This window comes from Acartia tonsa, chromosome 12 (genome assembly GCF_053477335.1).
Source record: "Acartia tonsa isolate MP-2025a chromosome 12, ASM5347733v1, whole genome shotgun sequence".
In the NCBI taxonomy this organism is placed as follows: domain Eukaryota; kingdom Metazoa; phylum Arthropoda; class Copepoda; order Calanoida; family Acartiidae; genus Acartia; species Acartia tonsa.
In genome coordinates this window covers 7661161-7679745 of record NC_137271.1, presented here as the reverse complement: position 1 = coordinate 7679745, position 18585 = coordinate 7661161, and the positions used below count along the sequence as shown (strand labels likewise).

Sequence of the window (18585 nt, the reverse complement as noted above, 5' to 3'; positions counted from 1 at the left end):
GAGGTGGATGCGCACCGTACAGAGGTGTTTTGATATTATCATGTGGGCACCTAAATTACTCTAAAACAAGGATGACAACATCCATAAAAGCGAAGCACTGAAACGGTAGGACAAACGGACATTAATACTTGTATAGTGTCTGAACTGAATAATCAGAATATAAAAGTATAAGATTCGAAGCAAAATTGTAAGTAAATTTGTTAAAAAACTGCTTGATACAGGATAATGTTTATGGACATACTTACATCTTTAGGGCTTGATTATAGAGTTGCTTTGCTTAAAATATTGTTCTTTGTTGTCCCAGGAATCAATATACCAAATATCAGATCAAACGGATAATTAGATCATATAAAAATTCGTTGTTAAAAAAGTAGAAAAATCAACATGTTTAAAATGGACGTACGGACATTCTGGTAATGATTATAGAGTTGCTACGCTTTCGAAATTGTACCTAACTATTACAGGAATTACCATGCAAATTTGAAATCGATAGGACAATTCTAACATGCTTAAAATAACGAATAAAAGCTATTTAAAAAAGTAAAAAAATCAACATGTTTAAAATGGACGTACGGACATTTGGGTAATGATTATAGAGTTGCTACGCTTTCTAAATCGTACCTAACTACTACAGAAATCACCATGCAAAGTTTGAAATCGATAGGACAATTCTAACATGCTTAAATTAACGAATAAAAGCTAACTATCTCGGACGGACGGACGGACGTACGGACGGACGGACGGACGGACGGACCGACCCTAATTATAGAAAAGCTTCGCTTTTAACAAGGGCAGTTATGTCCATAAGTATGGCAGCAATAATATATCTGACCTACCAAATGATAGGACGAAGGGTCTAACTTCCACCAGTAGGGCTTAAGTGACAACGATACGAGAAAATCGGTCATGTTGAAAGCATCTCACTGTATGAAAGTTAATTTTCTAGGCATTCAATGGGACCTTATTGAATACTAGCAGCTGCGCCTCTAACATCTACAAGGGAATTGTAGACAAATAGCCTTAAAACAATTCAAGACTTTAATCTTAAGTAAAAATTAGCCTAAACCCACCTCATAACCTATGTTAAGCTTTCATAAAATGAATAACCCAAACGGTTCAGTTATAGATATCTTAAGTTACAGACAAAAAAAGCCTTACTACTTTATATTACAGGATATATGACAGGACAATTAGCTTTTTTTTGCATGTTATAAGGGTTGTTTAATTGTAGATACATGAGCAAGTGTCTAAGTATTTTAGTAAAATTTTCATTAAGATGATTCTTCTGATTTAGGATCCAGATATTTTTTCTGTTTGTTTACTTAATATCTTTAATCTTCGCTACTTATGGATGGTGTCATCCTTTTTGAATTTCTAATAATAAAGATTTGACAGACAACTATAGGTAATTATTCTACAGAGTAGATATGCTACTAAAAAAAATAAAATGACATATGAAAAAAAAAGATCCGGTACCCCGTCCCCCCACCCCCCCAAAAAATTACTGAAAGGACATTTTAAAGCATAACGCAATTTCTACTTTATAATATTGTTATGGTCTTAATATGTCTTTTAAAGTCATTTTTTTCAAATCAAAGCTGTCCTAAGATTTGAATTGTTATTTTTTATCCAGAAAAACATTATTTTAAACACCAAAATCACAAAATAATCTAGAAAAAATACATCAATGGCGTTCACAGTGTTTCTCTATGAGGTTGTGTAAGCATTAAGGAGTTGAAAAGGGGATGGCAGGACATCCTTAATTTAAGATCTCTGAAAACTCATATATAGCAACGTATTACTGACAATTTTCCACGAATATTGAAATAAAAATCATAAAATTGAGAAATTTCGGTGCAATAAAACTGTTTTTATTCTTATATTTTTTTATTTTATTACCCAATGGAAACTGTCTATAATACAATGCATGAATAAATTTCATATCGGGCATACTTTTAGCCTACCATTATGTTAATGACATACAAAAAAATTACTTTGGTATACTCCAAAAATGCACCTTAATATTTTTGAGCATGGTTAACTCAAATAATGGTTAAAATAGTTGCTGCATCTATGATTTAAAATAACACCATATGGTTCTTTAGCAACAAAAAAACCTGGGAAAAGGAAATAGATATTTCTTGTATTGCTTCGCTGATACAGATATTTAAGAATTATAGGTTAAATATACTTTTTGTTGGCCCAAATGGCCCTAGAAAAGGATTGAGAAGATGATTTCAAAACCTCGGTTTTATAAAAGAATGCAATTTTCTTTTTCGTTTTTGTGGACAGTTTTAATAAATAAATAGTTATTTTCATTATTAATTGGAAACCGATTTATATCCGCTGGATTAAAACAGGTTCTCAGCCATACTGAATAATCATGTATTGCATCATATTACAGACAATTATCTACAAATATTGAAATAAGAATTATGAAATAAATACCAGTTTTGTTAGACCTGGCATACAACCCCTTGGGGCTATCAAAACTCTTTTTAATCTTATAATTTTTCATTTTTATATCCGCGGAAAGTTGTCTATGATACGATGTGATAAATAACTATTATAGTATCATATTATGTAGAGGATTTGAAACTTAATTTACTTATTCTTTTATCCCCATATCATTTGATCACAAAAATGTATTTTTTTCAATCATTAAATTTAACATTTAGGTTTTTAATGGATTTCCTATTATATATGTTATTTATTTATAGCGTTTATGGGGATAGGCCAATCGACGATAAATAAATCTTCCCCCGAATCAAGTTTAATAATTTCCTCTAGTGCTAGAATAATTTCCTAGGGAAAACTAGGTAGAGCCTGATATTGTGTTATTGTTATTGTCCAACTGTATGATGTTTAAATTCATCTTATATTTGAAATAATGATTCATAGGAAAACAAGGTACAATATTATGAGCGATGCATCTCTATAATAAAACCCTTAAAAATGAAAGTATGTCCTTATGTATTTAAGCAATTTTGCAACAACTGTATGTATAATTTTGTTATGACTTAAAAATTGATATTCTGTTTATTAAGTTATGACACTCTACAAGTTTGTTCTACCTTCTGATTTTAGAGCTTAGCTTTAATGTATGTTGTCATCCCTGCTCCTATAGAAGTGTGTAAACAACAGGGGGAGTGATAGATTAATTGTAGACATAAAATAATAACTTTATCAAATGTCATGTGTTCAAAAGGCAGATAAAAAAATTAATAAAAAAAATATGAAAACATTTAGATAGATAGATACAGGAAATAAATGTACATAGAATATACGTGGATATCATAACAAGGTAAAAATCGACGCTAGGTTGCTATTTCCCCTGTCATTTATCGTTCAGTTCAATGATTCAGTAGAAGGGGAGGGGATAGGGTATATCGTTATTTTAGCCTGCTACAGGTTTCACTTTATCAGAGAACATGAAAATCTGTTGTGAGATCCAAGTAATACTATTCATAGAAAAAATAAAAAGTCACCCAAACTATGAAATAACTTCGCTTCCAATAAAAAGATAGACAGATATTTTTATTTTATTGGACTCTAATAAAAATAAATGGTTTTATTGTAAATGGTTAGGTACAATTATTATCATAATAAATCTATAAACAAACATGTTGTATCAAGAAAAATAATACATTTAATGTCATTTTGACATTTTCTATTCTTTTAATCATCTTGTAATATCACCAAAAATATTGTTTTTAAAGAAATCCGTTAGATGTTCTTAATTGAGGCATTTTAGGAAATCTTTGAATTTTATACTGGGTCTTAAAGTCACATACATAAAGCCGTTTTATAGGTTTTAACTAACCCAAAAAACAGGTCAAAAATACCACATCGCTGAAAAAAATTGATTATATAAACACATGCAGAAAAAATCGTCAAATGACAAGGACAACTGTGTCTAAAGAAATACAGAAAAAAAGTAAAATAATTCATAATGTTCCAAAAATCGGAAATAAGAATTAAATCTTTTGAAATTACCTCAAAAGATTTTTTTTTAAATGACAATATTTTGTCCTATGTTGACATACGAACACTGGCACCCAAAGTTTTATAACCACTTTATCTTATTCGTTGGCTCAAAAACTTTGGTTACTTTTGATAAATTTTGATTGGTTGGATCCAAACATTTCAACCAATAATTTGATCTTCAAAGGTGATAGTTTTGTATATTATGATTGGGGATTCATATGAATTAATCAACCATGATCCCTTAGGTAGAAACTCACACTAAAGGGCAGACAGACAAAGTCATGTATAGATTAGCTACACACCTTAAGAGTGAGGTAGCCCGCACAGTAAAATGTAGGAATATATATTTAATGTCAACATAAATTGACGCCGCATTAAAGTGATTCTATAAAAAATATGTTTCTACCAAATAGCAAGGAGAATTATATTTAAAGGTAGCAAAGCATTAATAGTTATTTATCGCAACGTAATATAGACAGCTTTTCGTGTATATGAAGATAAAAAAATGTAAGATTAAAACCATTTGTGTTAGCCACGAGTGGCAAAAATGGTACTAATTTTATGGGTTTTTTTTATTTTAATATTCTTGGAAATGTGTATGTAATATGATGCATTACATTATGAGAATCGGTTTTAATCCTGTGGATACCAATCGGTTTCGAAGCCAAAAATACTAATATTATAAATGGATTTGGATATAAAAGCGTTAATTATTAAACAGATATAATTATAGAGTTCAATGACATAAAATGAAAATATATTTAATATCGATTCAAGTAGAATACATATTTCATCAATTTATAGAGTCTTTATGCTGCAAGCTGTTAGCAATTTTTTTAGAAACTAAACAAACAAAAAAATCTAGCCGTATTAAAAAAACGTCTAAAATCAGACTTTACTAAAATTGACCATTCCTGTTGTACGTGCCTTGAAAACTGCTATTGTGTTACAGACTATTGTTTTAATATTGACATACGATTCCATTACAAATCTGTACAAGAATAAGGATGATAATGGCCATGGTATAGCAACAATATTATAATCATAACAATAAACCTTTGTAAATAAATCTAAAACCAAAGAATCATATCTATAATACATAGTAGCTTGATGTCTGTCCGTCTATCCGTCTGTCTGTCCCTTAAGATCTCGGTAACCACTGAACCGATTGGATTCTAATCTTCAGGGTATATACCTATTGGTCCTGTGGTGGTTTTAAGCTATTCTAATCCCCCCCATTTTTTTTTTTTTTTTTTTTTTTGTAAGAAATATCCTTGGTCCTTTGTAGAAGATTCCTTTGTGGAAGATTTCCTTTGTGGAATATTTTTTTTTACAAATTTCACCTTACACTTTTTTTACCATCTCTTGGGGCAAAGCCCCTAGAGGCTAGGGGCGAAGCCGCTAGCTCAATATAAAGTAGAAGGATGTCTGCCTGGCCATCTGTCTAGAGCAAAATAATTTAACATCCATAAGATCAACCCCAGAAAAATAACACAAATACTATTTAAGAATAGTAAGGTTTTGGTATGATTTTAGGCTATTTTTTTGTTCATTCCTTCCCCTTTTAATATGAAGACTCTATATACTAGGGGAGCTACAACTATAGAAACAAAAAAGTGAAATAGTCATGATTTTATTAGAACAATTAAAAATATGATAATTTTACTGTAGTCAAAAAGTCCTTTTCTTCATAATTGTTTAATTCAAATATATTTTGGTGAACATTACACCCTTTTCGATATATATTAGAAGTGAATCAAGCAATATTAGCTTCGTTTAAATACATAAGAATATTTATTTCTCATAAAAAAAGTGAGTAATAGGGTCGTTTTTTTTAGTTAGGAGGATGCTCCAGATTCTTCTGGTAAAACTGTAGTGTGTACATGGTAGTAAATTCTTTTTTGGTGTACCTAAAAAGTAGGACAAAAAAATGTGCTACTTAATGTAAAGTTATAAAAAGTTTATTTTGAAATTTTTAGCTGCTTTGGATTTTTCTTCTTCAGAAAAATTATCAAATTAAAACCTTAAATGTTTTGTTTACATTTTTATTTAATGCAAATTCATTAAAGAACAGCTTTTCAAAGAAAAAAAGCATTTATCAAATTGCATTAAAATAAAGTAATAGTTGTATTTTTATGACATGTCATAAATTTAATGAAAATTACGTTATTTTAATCTTATATGTTTATATTTGTTAATTTTTCCTTTATTAGTTATCCTGTTTTACTTTATTAATTAAACCTCAATGTTCAATAAGAAATTATATTCTTGATGAAATAGCCTGGAACCTGACAATACTATAATAAAAATCAAATAAGAAACCTTTTAGAGCAAATTATTGCAACTTTGAAGCCGATTAATATCCGCCTAATTAGAAGCCGGTTCTAAGACATACTGAAATATAGGGCATTGTATCAAAACAATTTTCCATGAAAAATAAAATGAAAATCATTATCTGTTTTGTTGGCCTGGGCCTTTGGCTCCTCGGGTCCAACTTAATTGGAAATAATCAGTTATAATTTTTCAATTCGGAAAGCTGTCTGTAAAACGATGCGATAAACAACTATTAATTTTTGTGTATGTCTGTGTACTGACCTATAGAGTATACACAATAAATGAATAAATATACTAGAAATCCTATTATTGACCAGCTTCGCTACTTAAATGCTTTATTTTCTTCATGACTCAGAATGAACGGATGAACGGTTATTGCTAAATTATAGAGAAGTGGCACGGTTAAAAATAAGCAAAAAATCCAGGAAAATGGGCACTGTGCGGATTCTAGTTAGGTTCAGCTTGCAGGGGTTAGGGGATGGGTAAATCTTATAAAATTTTTATTGCATTTATGTTGCCTTTTTGGGCCAAAGTCCATTTTAACAATTTTTTGTGATTGTTTATATGAAAACACAAAAGATATGTTTTATTTTCAATCAGTTTGTATAAGGCGGAATTATTTCATTTTGCAGCCATTTTGGAGAATTTATTTCTGGCTTGTTTTTTTTACAGAAAGTTGACTGCAGATCCGTAAGTAAAAAAACATAGATATTTAGGACCCTGTAGACAATTAAAAATAAACTTGGAATAAATGCTTTCCCACAAAAATATGACGTATTGGATTTGATTACCCGACCCTTTGTCCCGTGGTTTTGCGGTTGTGTGCACTTATTCAATTCAATATCTTTAGGGAAAAACTAAAAACTCATGTTTTACGCACTTATATGAGTGTTGATACGTTTGTGCAAAAATAAAACTCCCTACTTTAGCCTAAACAGTCAACTCATTTGTTGATTGTGGAGTGTTGTGATTGATTTGAGTATTGTTGGTCTATAAAGATTTACTAAAGATGTACCTACTGCTTCTGTGTCAAGCGTATTACAAAAATAAAGGAATAAAAAGGGTTAGATAGCTCAACATTAAAAACTGTGGGTTCATTAAGAAAGAGTCGTGTTATAAAATGGTTATTGGGTGTATTGAATAAGAGACACATTGTAGTGTACCTGTCCTCTGGAGGTTACACAATTGATTCATAAAAAAACAGCAGTGATTTAATCTAAAAAGGATTAATAATAAATTAAATGAAAGAAAACCCAAAACCTACTTTTCTATTAATTGAACTTAATTTATTACAAATAAAATAAAGCTAAAGAAATTTTTAAATAAATCTCAATTTTTTATTACTGAAAGATAAAACACCTATAAATGAGAGAGATAGAGGGAGTAAAATAGGATGAAGGAGGAGAGAGAGAGATGTACTTAGAGAGAGATGCGGGCAAAATTTAAGGGTAGTCATTTTACTGGTCAAAAGTTTATACACTGGTATCAAATATTATCAAGATAAGACAAAAACTGTATTTAAAAAAAAATCAAAACACTTGTAGAAAATTACATAATATTGAAAGTAAGTGAATTTTATATTTAAAAATTGCTCATTTTTCTTTTATGTGCCACACCATAAGGACAAAAGAATGAAGAATATATTGTTTTTTTTTTGTCAGATATTCTGCAATCCTATTATATAAAGTAGTAAAGGTTTTTGATCTGAAGCTTAAGATATTAATAACTACTGAACTGATTGAATTTTCTATATAGGCATGCTTCTCATTGGTCCCTTGATGGTTTTAGTCAATTTCATTTTTAGATTTAAGTCTTGAGATAGTTTTTAGCTATTTTACCAGCATCCCCTTTTTTAATACAAAGCCCCTAGATTCTAGGGGCGCAGGCACTTATCTATTATATTATAATAAAGTTTTACAATAAATAATTTTGTTCTTTTTTAATCCTTAGTCTGTTAGTACTCTAGATGTGTGCATTAGCCAATTGCTAGTTCCAAAGCGTAGCGCAAGGGAGCAGTGTTTTTTACTTTATACACAATATCATACTCTAGATTTTTATTTAAATTGTTGCTTACTATAGAAGCAATTGTTGTTTTATTAAGGGAAAGTTAAAAAATTATAATACATATATGTCAAATCTCGCTAAAATTAATAAATGCAATAAGTATTTTCAGTTTGAAAATTTTATTGATTTACAACAAATTTTGCTACTATTTTAATTTTGTTAATATTTTTCCTGAATGCAACTCTTCTGATACACAGTTTATGGTTATTTATAGAAATATCATTACTACATGAAACCTATATAAACTAAGTTAGGCACATGCTAATTTATTTTACACTTTTTGCTAATTTTTGTCTTGGTTGAATTGTTTGAACGTATTAAAAAGAGAACAAGAAAAAGATACTTATACTTAAAGGCAAAACCATAGATTTAACTAGATTAAGGGGACACTATGCATTTTAAATTTTTGGATTTCTTATCAGGGATCTAAAGGGATAAGACATGGCCGATAAATTGATGTATATCCCCAATAATGATTCACAAATTATCCCTTCTGTAGACTAGAATTAGTTTGCACACACAAATTAATTTATTAACCAATCAAAATTAACTGAAAGTCCCCTAATTTGTTAAGCTAACGAATAAGAAAAGGTTATTATAAAACTTTGGGGACTAGTGTATTAAAAAGCTCAATGTCCTCTCCCTAAATGCCAATAAATTTAATTTGATTATAACTATGGCAGCTAAATATTATATATCGTTATATGAAAAACAAATTATTTTTTATAATTTGGCCATTTGCGAAATTGGAGGTTTATTCTTAAATTAAAAACGACCACTTTAGTTTCATGAAAATATGTTTTTGTCTTTGTTAATTTACTTTTCTTTCAAATAACTTATATATAAAGATTATGTTTGAAAAACTAAAGTTTTGGAAGCTACTTCAAAAGCATTAGATCAGTAAATGTAGTAATATATTTTTGATAAAATCCTCAATGAAGATATTAGGCAAAAATAGATATACAAGAGGACTATTATGTCCAGACGTAGCGGATCAATGTGAGTTTCAATTAAAGCGAATGTATGCTGGAAAAAAATTAAACAAGGCAGATATTAGTTATTTTCGCATTAAAGACAGCTTTCCGCGGATATTAAAATGAAACATTTTAAGATTCATTCCATTTTTGTTAGAACCGAGATAATAAAACTGGTTTTAATTTTATGATTTTATTTTAATATTCGTAAAAATTGTCTGTAATACGATGTTTTTCATGATTTTTAAGTGTAACTGATAACCAGTTTTAATCCTGCGATAAATATAAAATATTTGAAGCCATTTTTAGCTATTTATTTTTTTGCACTTGACTTGTTGATAAAACTATAGCAAAGTTTTAATAAAGAATATGGTGACTGGGTTAAGATTAAATACATTTTAAGCATAGCTTCAAAACGAATTAATATCCGCTGTATTAGAATCGGTTCTCAGCCTACCGAAATATCATAATAGCATCGTTTAACAGACAATTTTCCACGAAAATTAAAATAAAAATCATAACATTTATAGCAGTTTGTTTATTTATAGAAGTATCCATTACTGACATATTATAACGATATTGTAATGCCAAAATAAATACAAAGCTATTTTGATATAATAACTGCATAAATGTTGACATTGTCAATACGATTGAAAAGATACTTGTGACCATAATTGTCCTTGTTTATTTTAAAAATTGCATACATTTTTATTTGCAGTCCTAATGGTTTATTATTTGTTTATTATCTATTAAATAAAGGTAAGAATAAATGGACTTCAGTTCTTTGTACTGGGTTTGATTCTCAGCCCAACCATATATAAAACTAACAAAAAATTCAAATTAATGCTATATCAGATTACATTGCTTTATATTAAACTAGTGGCTACGCCCCTAGCCTCAAGGGGCTTTTTTCCCCAAGAGCTAATTTGAAAAAAAATAAGTACCTCTGGTGCTGCCATGCCACCACCACATTTTAAATTAACTGCCAAAAAAAATGGGGAGGGATTTTTTGTTTTTGAGACGATTGTGTCCCATACCCCAAGAAAATAGCCTAAAACCACCAAAGGACTAGTAGGTATATTCCCTGAAGAGTAGAAAACAATCGGTTCAGACTGCGGTCTTAAGGGACGGACAGACATGAAGCTACTTTTATTAAAGATTAAGTATTGATAATAACTAACATTAAAGTTACTTTGAACTAAATGATACTTTGTTGTTTTAAAAATGTTTGATAATGTTCTAGCTTGTTATTGTTGCGCTTCAACAATTTGTACAAAATAGTAAAACAATATCAGTTTATTCTAAAAATAAAATGTCATTAATACGTGATTTCTTAAATATTTTATTTGGTAATTTTAAATATTGAAAAAACATTAAAACATGTAGAATAGAAAATAAACATTAAACTTTTAGACTAATGCATAATGTGTGATTCCCCTATTAAAGTAGTCTGATTCCTTAAAATCTTATAAACGGCATAATACGAATAATCAAAATTGTGCTGTGAAATTATTTCATTAACCCTTACAGATCGGGCCCCTATTCCCACCTTAATAGATCGGGGGGGGGGGGGGGGTCATATTGACCCCCCCTCTATCTCGGCTCCTGTTACAGTTAGAGACATAAAATTTTTTTCTGGTGGTTCATGTGTATTTTTGGAGAAAATTACTTTTTCTAGTCATAGCGGTCAGACCGCTCCTTAGCCGCTTTTTAGCGGCCAGCCGCTAAATATTAAAACAGCCGTAGAGCGGCCAATTTTGCAGCTAGGATGACCAAATTTTAGGACGAACTTTTATTTTTCATAACAAAAAAATTACTTTTTCTGATCATCGCCGAAAAACGGCAAATAACGGAAACCGCCATTTTCGGCGGTTACGGCGGTAAAACGGCGGTTGGCGGCGCCAATTAATATTTTTATCTGTTTATTGTTGCTCAAGGATTTACCAAAAAAAATTATAGGTCTCTAGCTGTAATAGAAGCCACGATATTCATGATATATGTCTGTAGTAAAAGCCGGACAAAAATCGGTCATAAAGTCGGTCAGGGAGCGGTCAAACGGTCATAACACTACTTTTTTCAGAAGGTCATTGATATCTAAGTATTCACTAAAAAAATTTTAAGTTTCTACCTTATACACAAAAGTCATAATGTAGAAATTAAGATTTATTTAGAATTTTTGTCTAAATTTGGTGCCACCTAACCGACTTTGACCGGACGCCACGACCGACACAGACCAGATATCCTTATAAGATCAACTCTTGCCGATGTATAATTACTAAACTTAAAAAGTCATGAAGTCACAACTCTCTATCTTACCTACAAAAAAAATGACATTGAAAAAACAGAGGGGGGGGTCAATATGACCCCCCCCCCCCCGATCTGTAAGGGTTAAACAATTTACGACAAATAAGAAAAATACAATATTTAATGACATTATATTTTTTTCTAATATGGCTTTGAAACTCATTAATAGCCGGTGGATTAGAACCAGTTCTTAGCCATACTGAACAATCATGTATAGAAATAAATTACAGACAATTTTCCATGTTTACAAATATAAAAATCTTAATTATTACAAGTTTTTTTAGCCTGGGCCTTCAGCCCTTCGGGGCTTACAAAACTGGTTTTATTCTTATGATCTTTCATTTATTATATACGAAAAGCTGTCTATAATACGATGCGAAAAATAAATGTGTTCCCAGTATAGTTTTAAGCTATTTTTTCTGCCTTATTCTACCACATAAAGCCACTATGTGCTAGGGGCGCAACCGCTAGTATAAAATAAATTAGTAAGGTTTCTTTTGTCTATCCATTAAGATCTAACGACGAAATTTTTAAATAGGTTATATAGAATTTTGACATTCAAAATTTAGCTTCTAGAGGCGCTGCTATAAGTAAAAAAAAAAATTAATTTAAAAGTTTTAAATTTCTTACCTTTTTATCAAATATCTTTTTTTTCACAAAATTAACTAGAATCAATTTGTTTTCACTTAGTATTAATCACTTTTTATATTCTGTAATATTTTAGAAATTAATTTAAATGTATTTTACATTTTCACTGTATTTTGATGAAAAAAGTAGGCAAGAGTAATTCTTTTTAGCATGTGAAATGATTATTGAATTTTATTAAGCTTTACATTTAAAATTGTGTAAAAGGATGAAAATTAACCCCTACTTCATTGAATTGCTAAAAAATACAAAATTAAAGCAAAAATTGCTAAAAACGTTTAAAAATTGCGAAAAAATCATAAAAATAATTCGCACTATTCCACCACACTCTTAAAATAAAACTGAGTGCCCAAAAATCGTTTTGGCGGACAGCTTTGTAGCCCGAGCTTTGCGCTTTGGAACCCCGACTAACGCTACGGCGCTCCGAACGCACTTAGTCAAGTCTCCGCTAGGCTGTATGACGCAGAGTTGCGTATAGTTAACGGACAGAGGTAGGATATAACATCGAGAGAATGCGTATGTTGTATGTACGCATTTTGGAACATTTTTTGGGCTGTACGCAATCGAGGTTTAGAGGATTTTTAACGCAGATATAAATGAGTGTCTTTAAGTATGGAATTTTTTTACTAATTTAAGACTAGATTATAAAAAATTTTGTTAGTGCATAACTATAAAATAAAAATTTCTATAAAAAAACATTTTACTTTTATTACCTATGGGTAAAATGGTTGAAAAATTGTCTAATTTTGATTTAAACTAAACAAACAAACATAGATGTTTGTCTTTAGCAAACTTTAACAAAAAAAAGCTTAATTAATTTTATTTGTATTGATTAAACTGAGTTTTAAGGCCCTTTATCTATATTAGAATAGCCCTTTTTTAAAGCTTTACTTTTCAAAAAACTAGTGGGAACGTAGCATCTAGGGGCTCGAGATTCTAGAGTGTAGGATTTGAACACAAATATAGCATGAAACCATTCAAAGATTTAAGAGACAGCGTAATAAAATTGACCAATGAAAGGCCATTATACTCTGTAATTGACCAATGGTAAAATTTATATTGGCCTCTCATTGGTCAATTTTTTTGAGACACTTTATATTGTCTCAAGATTTAAATCTAAACATAAAAAAGCCTAAATCCTTGATCATAAATTGTTCAAAATCATTTTTTTTCATGTTCTGCTATTCGTTCATCAGAATTATGTTCGTTTGGGTCTTTTCTTTATTCTCTATCTGTTCTTTTTAAAACAGTTTTAGCGGCTTAGTGATGCCCTTATATTTGGCAAAATTGTTTATTAAATCTGTGTCTGTTCTGTTCTACTATTTGTTTATTATAATACAGGGAGGGAGGGACATTAGGCTGTTTATAATAATCGGGTATAGTCCTTTCCATGACATCGCTCCATATGGGGCGATGATTTTAATTGATCGCCTCTTATGACATGGGGCGATGTAATGGCTCCTTGAAAGGAGCGATTTAATAGCCCCTTATAACAAGAGGCGATGTTATGACTCCTTGAAAGGAGCGATTTAATAGCCCCTTGCCCTAAGAGGCGATTAAATGATCCTTTATCGCTCCTTTATCGCCCCTTCTAAAGAGGAGATGATATGTCCTCTTATCCCAAGGGGCTATTTAATTAAATATCGCCTCTTCATGGCCCCTTCACTATTATATATATCTTAGTCCCTTGATGGCCCCTACATCGCTCCTACATCGCCCCTTCATCGCTCCTCCATCGCTCCTTCTCCAAATTTATATTACATTGTACTTTGATGGCCCCTACATCGCCCCTCCATCGCTCCTACATCGCCCCTTCATCGCTCCTTCTTCAAATTTATATTACATTGTACTGTGATGGCCCCTACATCGCTCCTACATCGCTCCTTCATCGCTCCTACATCGCCCCTTCTCCAAATTTATATTACATTGCAACTTGATGGCCCCTACATCGCTCCTACATCGCTCCTACATCGCTCCTCCATCGCCCCTTCATCGCTCCTTCTCCAAATTTATATAACATTGCAACTTGATGGCCCCTACATCGCTGCTACATCGCTCCTACATCGCCCCTTCATCGCTCCTTCCACAAATTTATATTACATTGTACTTTGATGGCCCCTACATCTCTCCTCCATCGCTCCTCCATCGCCCCATCGCCCCTTAATAGCCCCTTACCTTAATTTATATAAAAAAGCCCCTACATAGCCTCTCCATCGCCCCTTAATAGCTCCTTACCTTAATTTTTATAACATAGCCCCTACATAGCCTCTCCATCGCCCCTTAATAGCCCCTTATCTTAATTTATATAACAAAGCCCCTACATAGCCTCTCCATCGCCCCTAATAGCCCCTTACCTTTATTTATATAACAAAGCTCCTACATAGCCTCTCCATTGCCCCTTAATAGTCCCTTACCTTAATTTATATAACATAGCTCCTACATAGCCTCTCCATCGCCCCTTAAAAGCCCATTACCTTAATTTATATAACATAGCCCCTACATAGCCTCTCCATCGCCCCTTACCTTAATTTATATAACATAGCCCCTACATAGCCTCTCCATCGCCCCTTATCTTAATTTATATAACATAGCCCCTACATCGCCCCTCCATCGCTCCTACATCGCCCCTTCATCGCTCCTTCTTCAAATTTATATTAAATTGTACTGTGATGGCCCCTACATCGCTCCTACATCGCTCCTTCATTGCTCCTACATCGCCCCTTCATCGCTCCTTCTCCAAATTTATATTACATTGCAACTTGATGGCCCCTACATCGCTCCTACATAGCTCCTCCATCGCTCCTCCATCGCTCCTTCATCGCTCCTACATCGCCCCTTCATCGCTCCTTCTCCAAATTTATATTACATTGCAACTTGATGGCCCCTACATCGCTCCTCCATCGCCCCTTAATAGCCCCTTACCTTAATTTATATAACAAAGCTCCTATATGGCCTCTCTATCGCCCCTTAATAGCCACTTAATTTAATTATATAACATTGCCCCTACATAGCCTCTCCATCGCCCCTTAATAGCCCCTTACCTAAATTTATATAACAAAGCTCCTATATAGCCTCTCCATCGCCCCTTAATAGCCCCTTACCTTAATTATGTAACATAGCCCCTACATAGCCTCTCAATCGCCCCTTAATAGCCTCTTACCTTAATTTATATAACATAGCCCCTATATAGCCTCTCCATCGCCCCTTCATAGCCCCTTACCCTAATCTATATAACATAGCCCCTACAAAGCCTCTCCATCGCCCCTTAATAGCCCCTTACCTTAATCTATATAACAAAGCTCCTACATAGCCTCTCCATCGCCCCATTATAGCCTCTTACCTTAATTATGTAACATAGCCCCTACATAGCCTCTCCATCGCCCCTAAATAGCCCCTTACCCTAATTTATATAACATAGCCCCTACATAGCCTCTCCATCGCCCCTTAATAGCTCCTTACCTTAATTTATATAACATAGCCCCTACATAGCCTCTCCATCGCCCCTTAATAGCCCCTTACCTTAATTTATATAACATAGCCCTACATAGCCTCTCCATCGCCCCTTAATAGCCCCTTACCTTAATTTATATAGCATAGCCCCTACATAGCCTCTCCATCGCCCCTTAATAGCCTCTTACCTTAATTTATATAATCCTTACCTTAATATATATAACATAGCCCCTACATAGCCTCTCCATCGCCCCTGAATAGCCCCTTACCCTAATTTATATAACATAGCCCCTACATAGCCTCTCCATCGCCCCTTACCTTAATTTATATAACATAGCCCCTACATCGCCCCTCCATCGCTCCTACATCGCCCCTTCATCGCTCCTTCTTCAAATTTATATTAAATTGTACTGTGATGGCCCCTACATCGCTCCTACATCGCTCCTTCATTGCTCCTACATCGCCCCTTCATCGCTCCTTCTCCAAATTTATATTACATTGCAACTTGATGGCCCCTACATCGCTCCTACATAGCTCCTCCATCGCTCCTCCATCGCTCCTTCATCGCTCCTACATCGCCCCTTCATCGCTCCTTCTCCAAATTTATATTACATTGCAACTTGATGGCCCCTACATCGCTCCTCCATCGCCCCTTAATAGCCCCTTACCTTAATTTATATAACAAAGCTCCTATATGGCCTCTCTATCGCCCCTTAATAGCCACTTAATTTAATTATATAACATTGCCCCTACATAGCCTCTCCATCGCCCCTTAATAGCCCCTTACCTAAATTTATATAACAAAGCTCCTATATAGCCTCTCCATCGCCCCTTAATAGCCCCTTACCTTAATTATGTAACATAGCCCCTACATAGCCTCTCAATCGCCCCTTAATAGCCTCTTACCTTAATTTATATAACATAGCCCCTATATAGCCTCTCCATCGCCCCTTAATAGCCCCTTACCCTAATCTATATAACATAGCCCCTACAAAGCCTCTCCATCGCCCCTTAATAGCCCCTTACCTTAATCTATATAACAAAGCTCCTACATAGCCTCTCCATCGCCCCATAATAGCCTCTTACCTTAATTATGTAACATAGCCCCTACATAGCCTCTCCATCGCCCCTAAATAGCCCCTTACCCTAATTTATATAACATAGCCCCTACATAGCCTCTCCATCGCCCCTTAATAGCTCCTTACCTTAATTTATATAACATAGCCCCTACATAGCCTCTCCATCGCCCCTTAATAGCCCCTTACCTTAATTTATATAACATAGCCCTACATAGCCTCTCCATCGCCCCTTAATAGCCCCTTACCTTAATATATATAGCATAGCCCCTACATAGCCTCTCCATCGCCCCTTAATAGCCTCTTACCTTAATTTATATAATCCTTACCTTAATATATATAACATAGCCCCTACATAGCCTCTCCATCGCCCCTAAATAGCCCCTTACCCTAATTTATATAACATAGCCCCTACATAGCCTCTCCATCGCCCCTTAATAGCCCCTTACCTTAATTTATATAACATAGCCTCTACATAGCCTCTCCATCGCCCCTTAATAGCCCCTTACCTTAATTTATATAACATAGCCCTACATAGCCTCTCCATCGCCCCTTAATAGCCCCTTACCTTAATTTATATAGCATAGCCCCTACATAGCCTCTCCATCGCCCCTTAATAGCCTCTTACCTTAATTTATATAATCCTTACCTTAATATATATAACATAGCCCCTACATAGCCTTTCCATCGCCCCTGAATAGCCCCTTACCCTAATTTATATAACATAGCCCCTACATAGCCTCTCCATCGCCCCTTAATAGCTCCTTACCTTAATTTATATAACATAGCCCCTACATAGCCTCTCCATCGCCCCTTAATAGCCCCTTACCTTAATTTATATAACATAGCCTCTACATAGCCTCTCCATCGCCCCTTAATAGCCCCTTACCTTAATTATGTAACATAGCCCCTACATAGCCTCTCAATCGCCCCTTAATAGCCCCTTACCTTAATTTATATAGCATAGCCCCTACATAGCCTCTCCATCGCCCCTTAATAGCCTCTTACCTTAATTTATATAATCCTTACCTTAATATATATAACATAGCCCCTACATAGCCTCTCCATCGCCCCTAAATAGCCCCTTACCCTAATTTATATAACATAGCCCCTACATAGCCTCTCCATCGCCCCTTAATAGCCTCTTACCTTAATTTATATAACATAGGCCCTACAAAGCATCTCCATCGCCCCTTAATAGCCCCTTACCTTAATTATATAACATAGCCCCTACATAGCCTCTCCATCGCCCCTTAATAGCCTCTTACCTTAATTTATATAACATAGCCCCTTCATAGCCTCTTCATCGCCCCTTACCTTAATTTATATAACATAGGCCCTTTATGGCTCCTGTACAGCCTCTGTAATTGTATTGCCCCTTCATTATAGAAGGTAGGGCATTAAGGTAAGGAAGGAATGTGACCCTCTACAGTTTTAAATTTAAGTTTTAAAAGGATGACAAGGATGACAACATTTATAAAAGCAAAGCTCTGAAACGGTAGAAAAAAGTTTAAAGGAAGCCTGCAAGAAATACCACGCTTTAACTGCTGAAAGACTGCCACAAGTAGACCAAATACCCCAAATTTGAAGCCTTCAGCTTCTATAACAAAAAAGTTCTAGGCATTTTAAAATGACATTTTATGTACAATGGAAATTTTGAAAGAATTGCAATGCTCATGTTGAAAACTTTAAAATTAAACTACGTGGCCTAGAAACAAAATTATAAGCTTATTTTTGTCATAAATTTAGGT

The 18585-nt window shown here is 33.4% G+C and overlaps 1 protein-coding gene across 1 annotated transcript in view; it reads right to left on the bottom strand.

Moving 5' to 3' along the window:
- LOC145334645 (uncharacterized) overlaps nt 1-12452 on the bottom strand; it is a 160390-nt gene extending 147938 nt beyond the window's left edge. The window contains exon 1 of the mRNA XM_080180181.1: nt 12294-12452. The gene's annotated coding sequence lies outside the window, so the exon portion shown is untranslated. The remainder of the gene's footprint in view (nt 1-12293) is intronic.
- Between the last annotated feature and the right edge of the window lie 6133 nt (nt 12453-18585).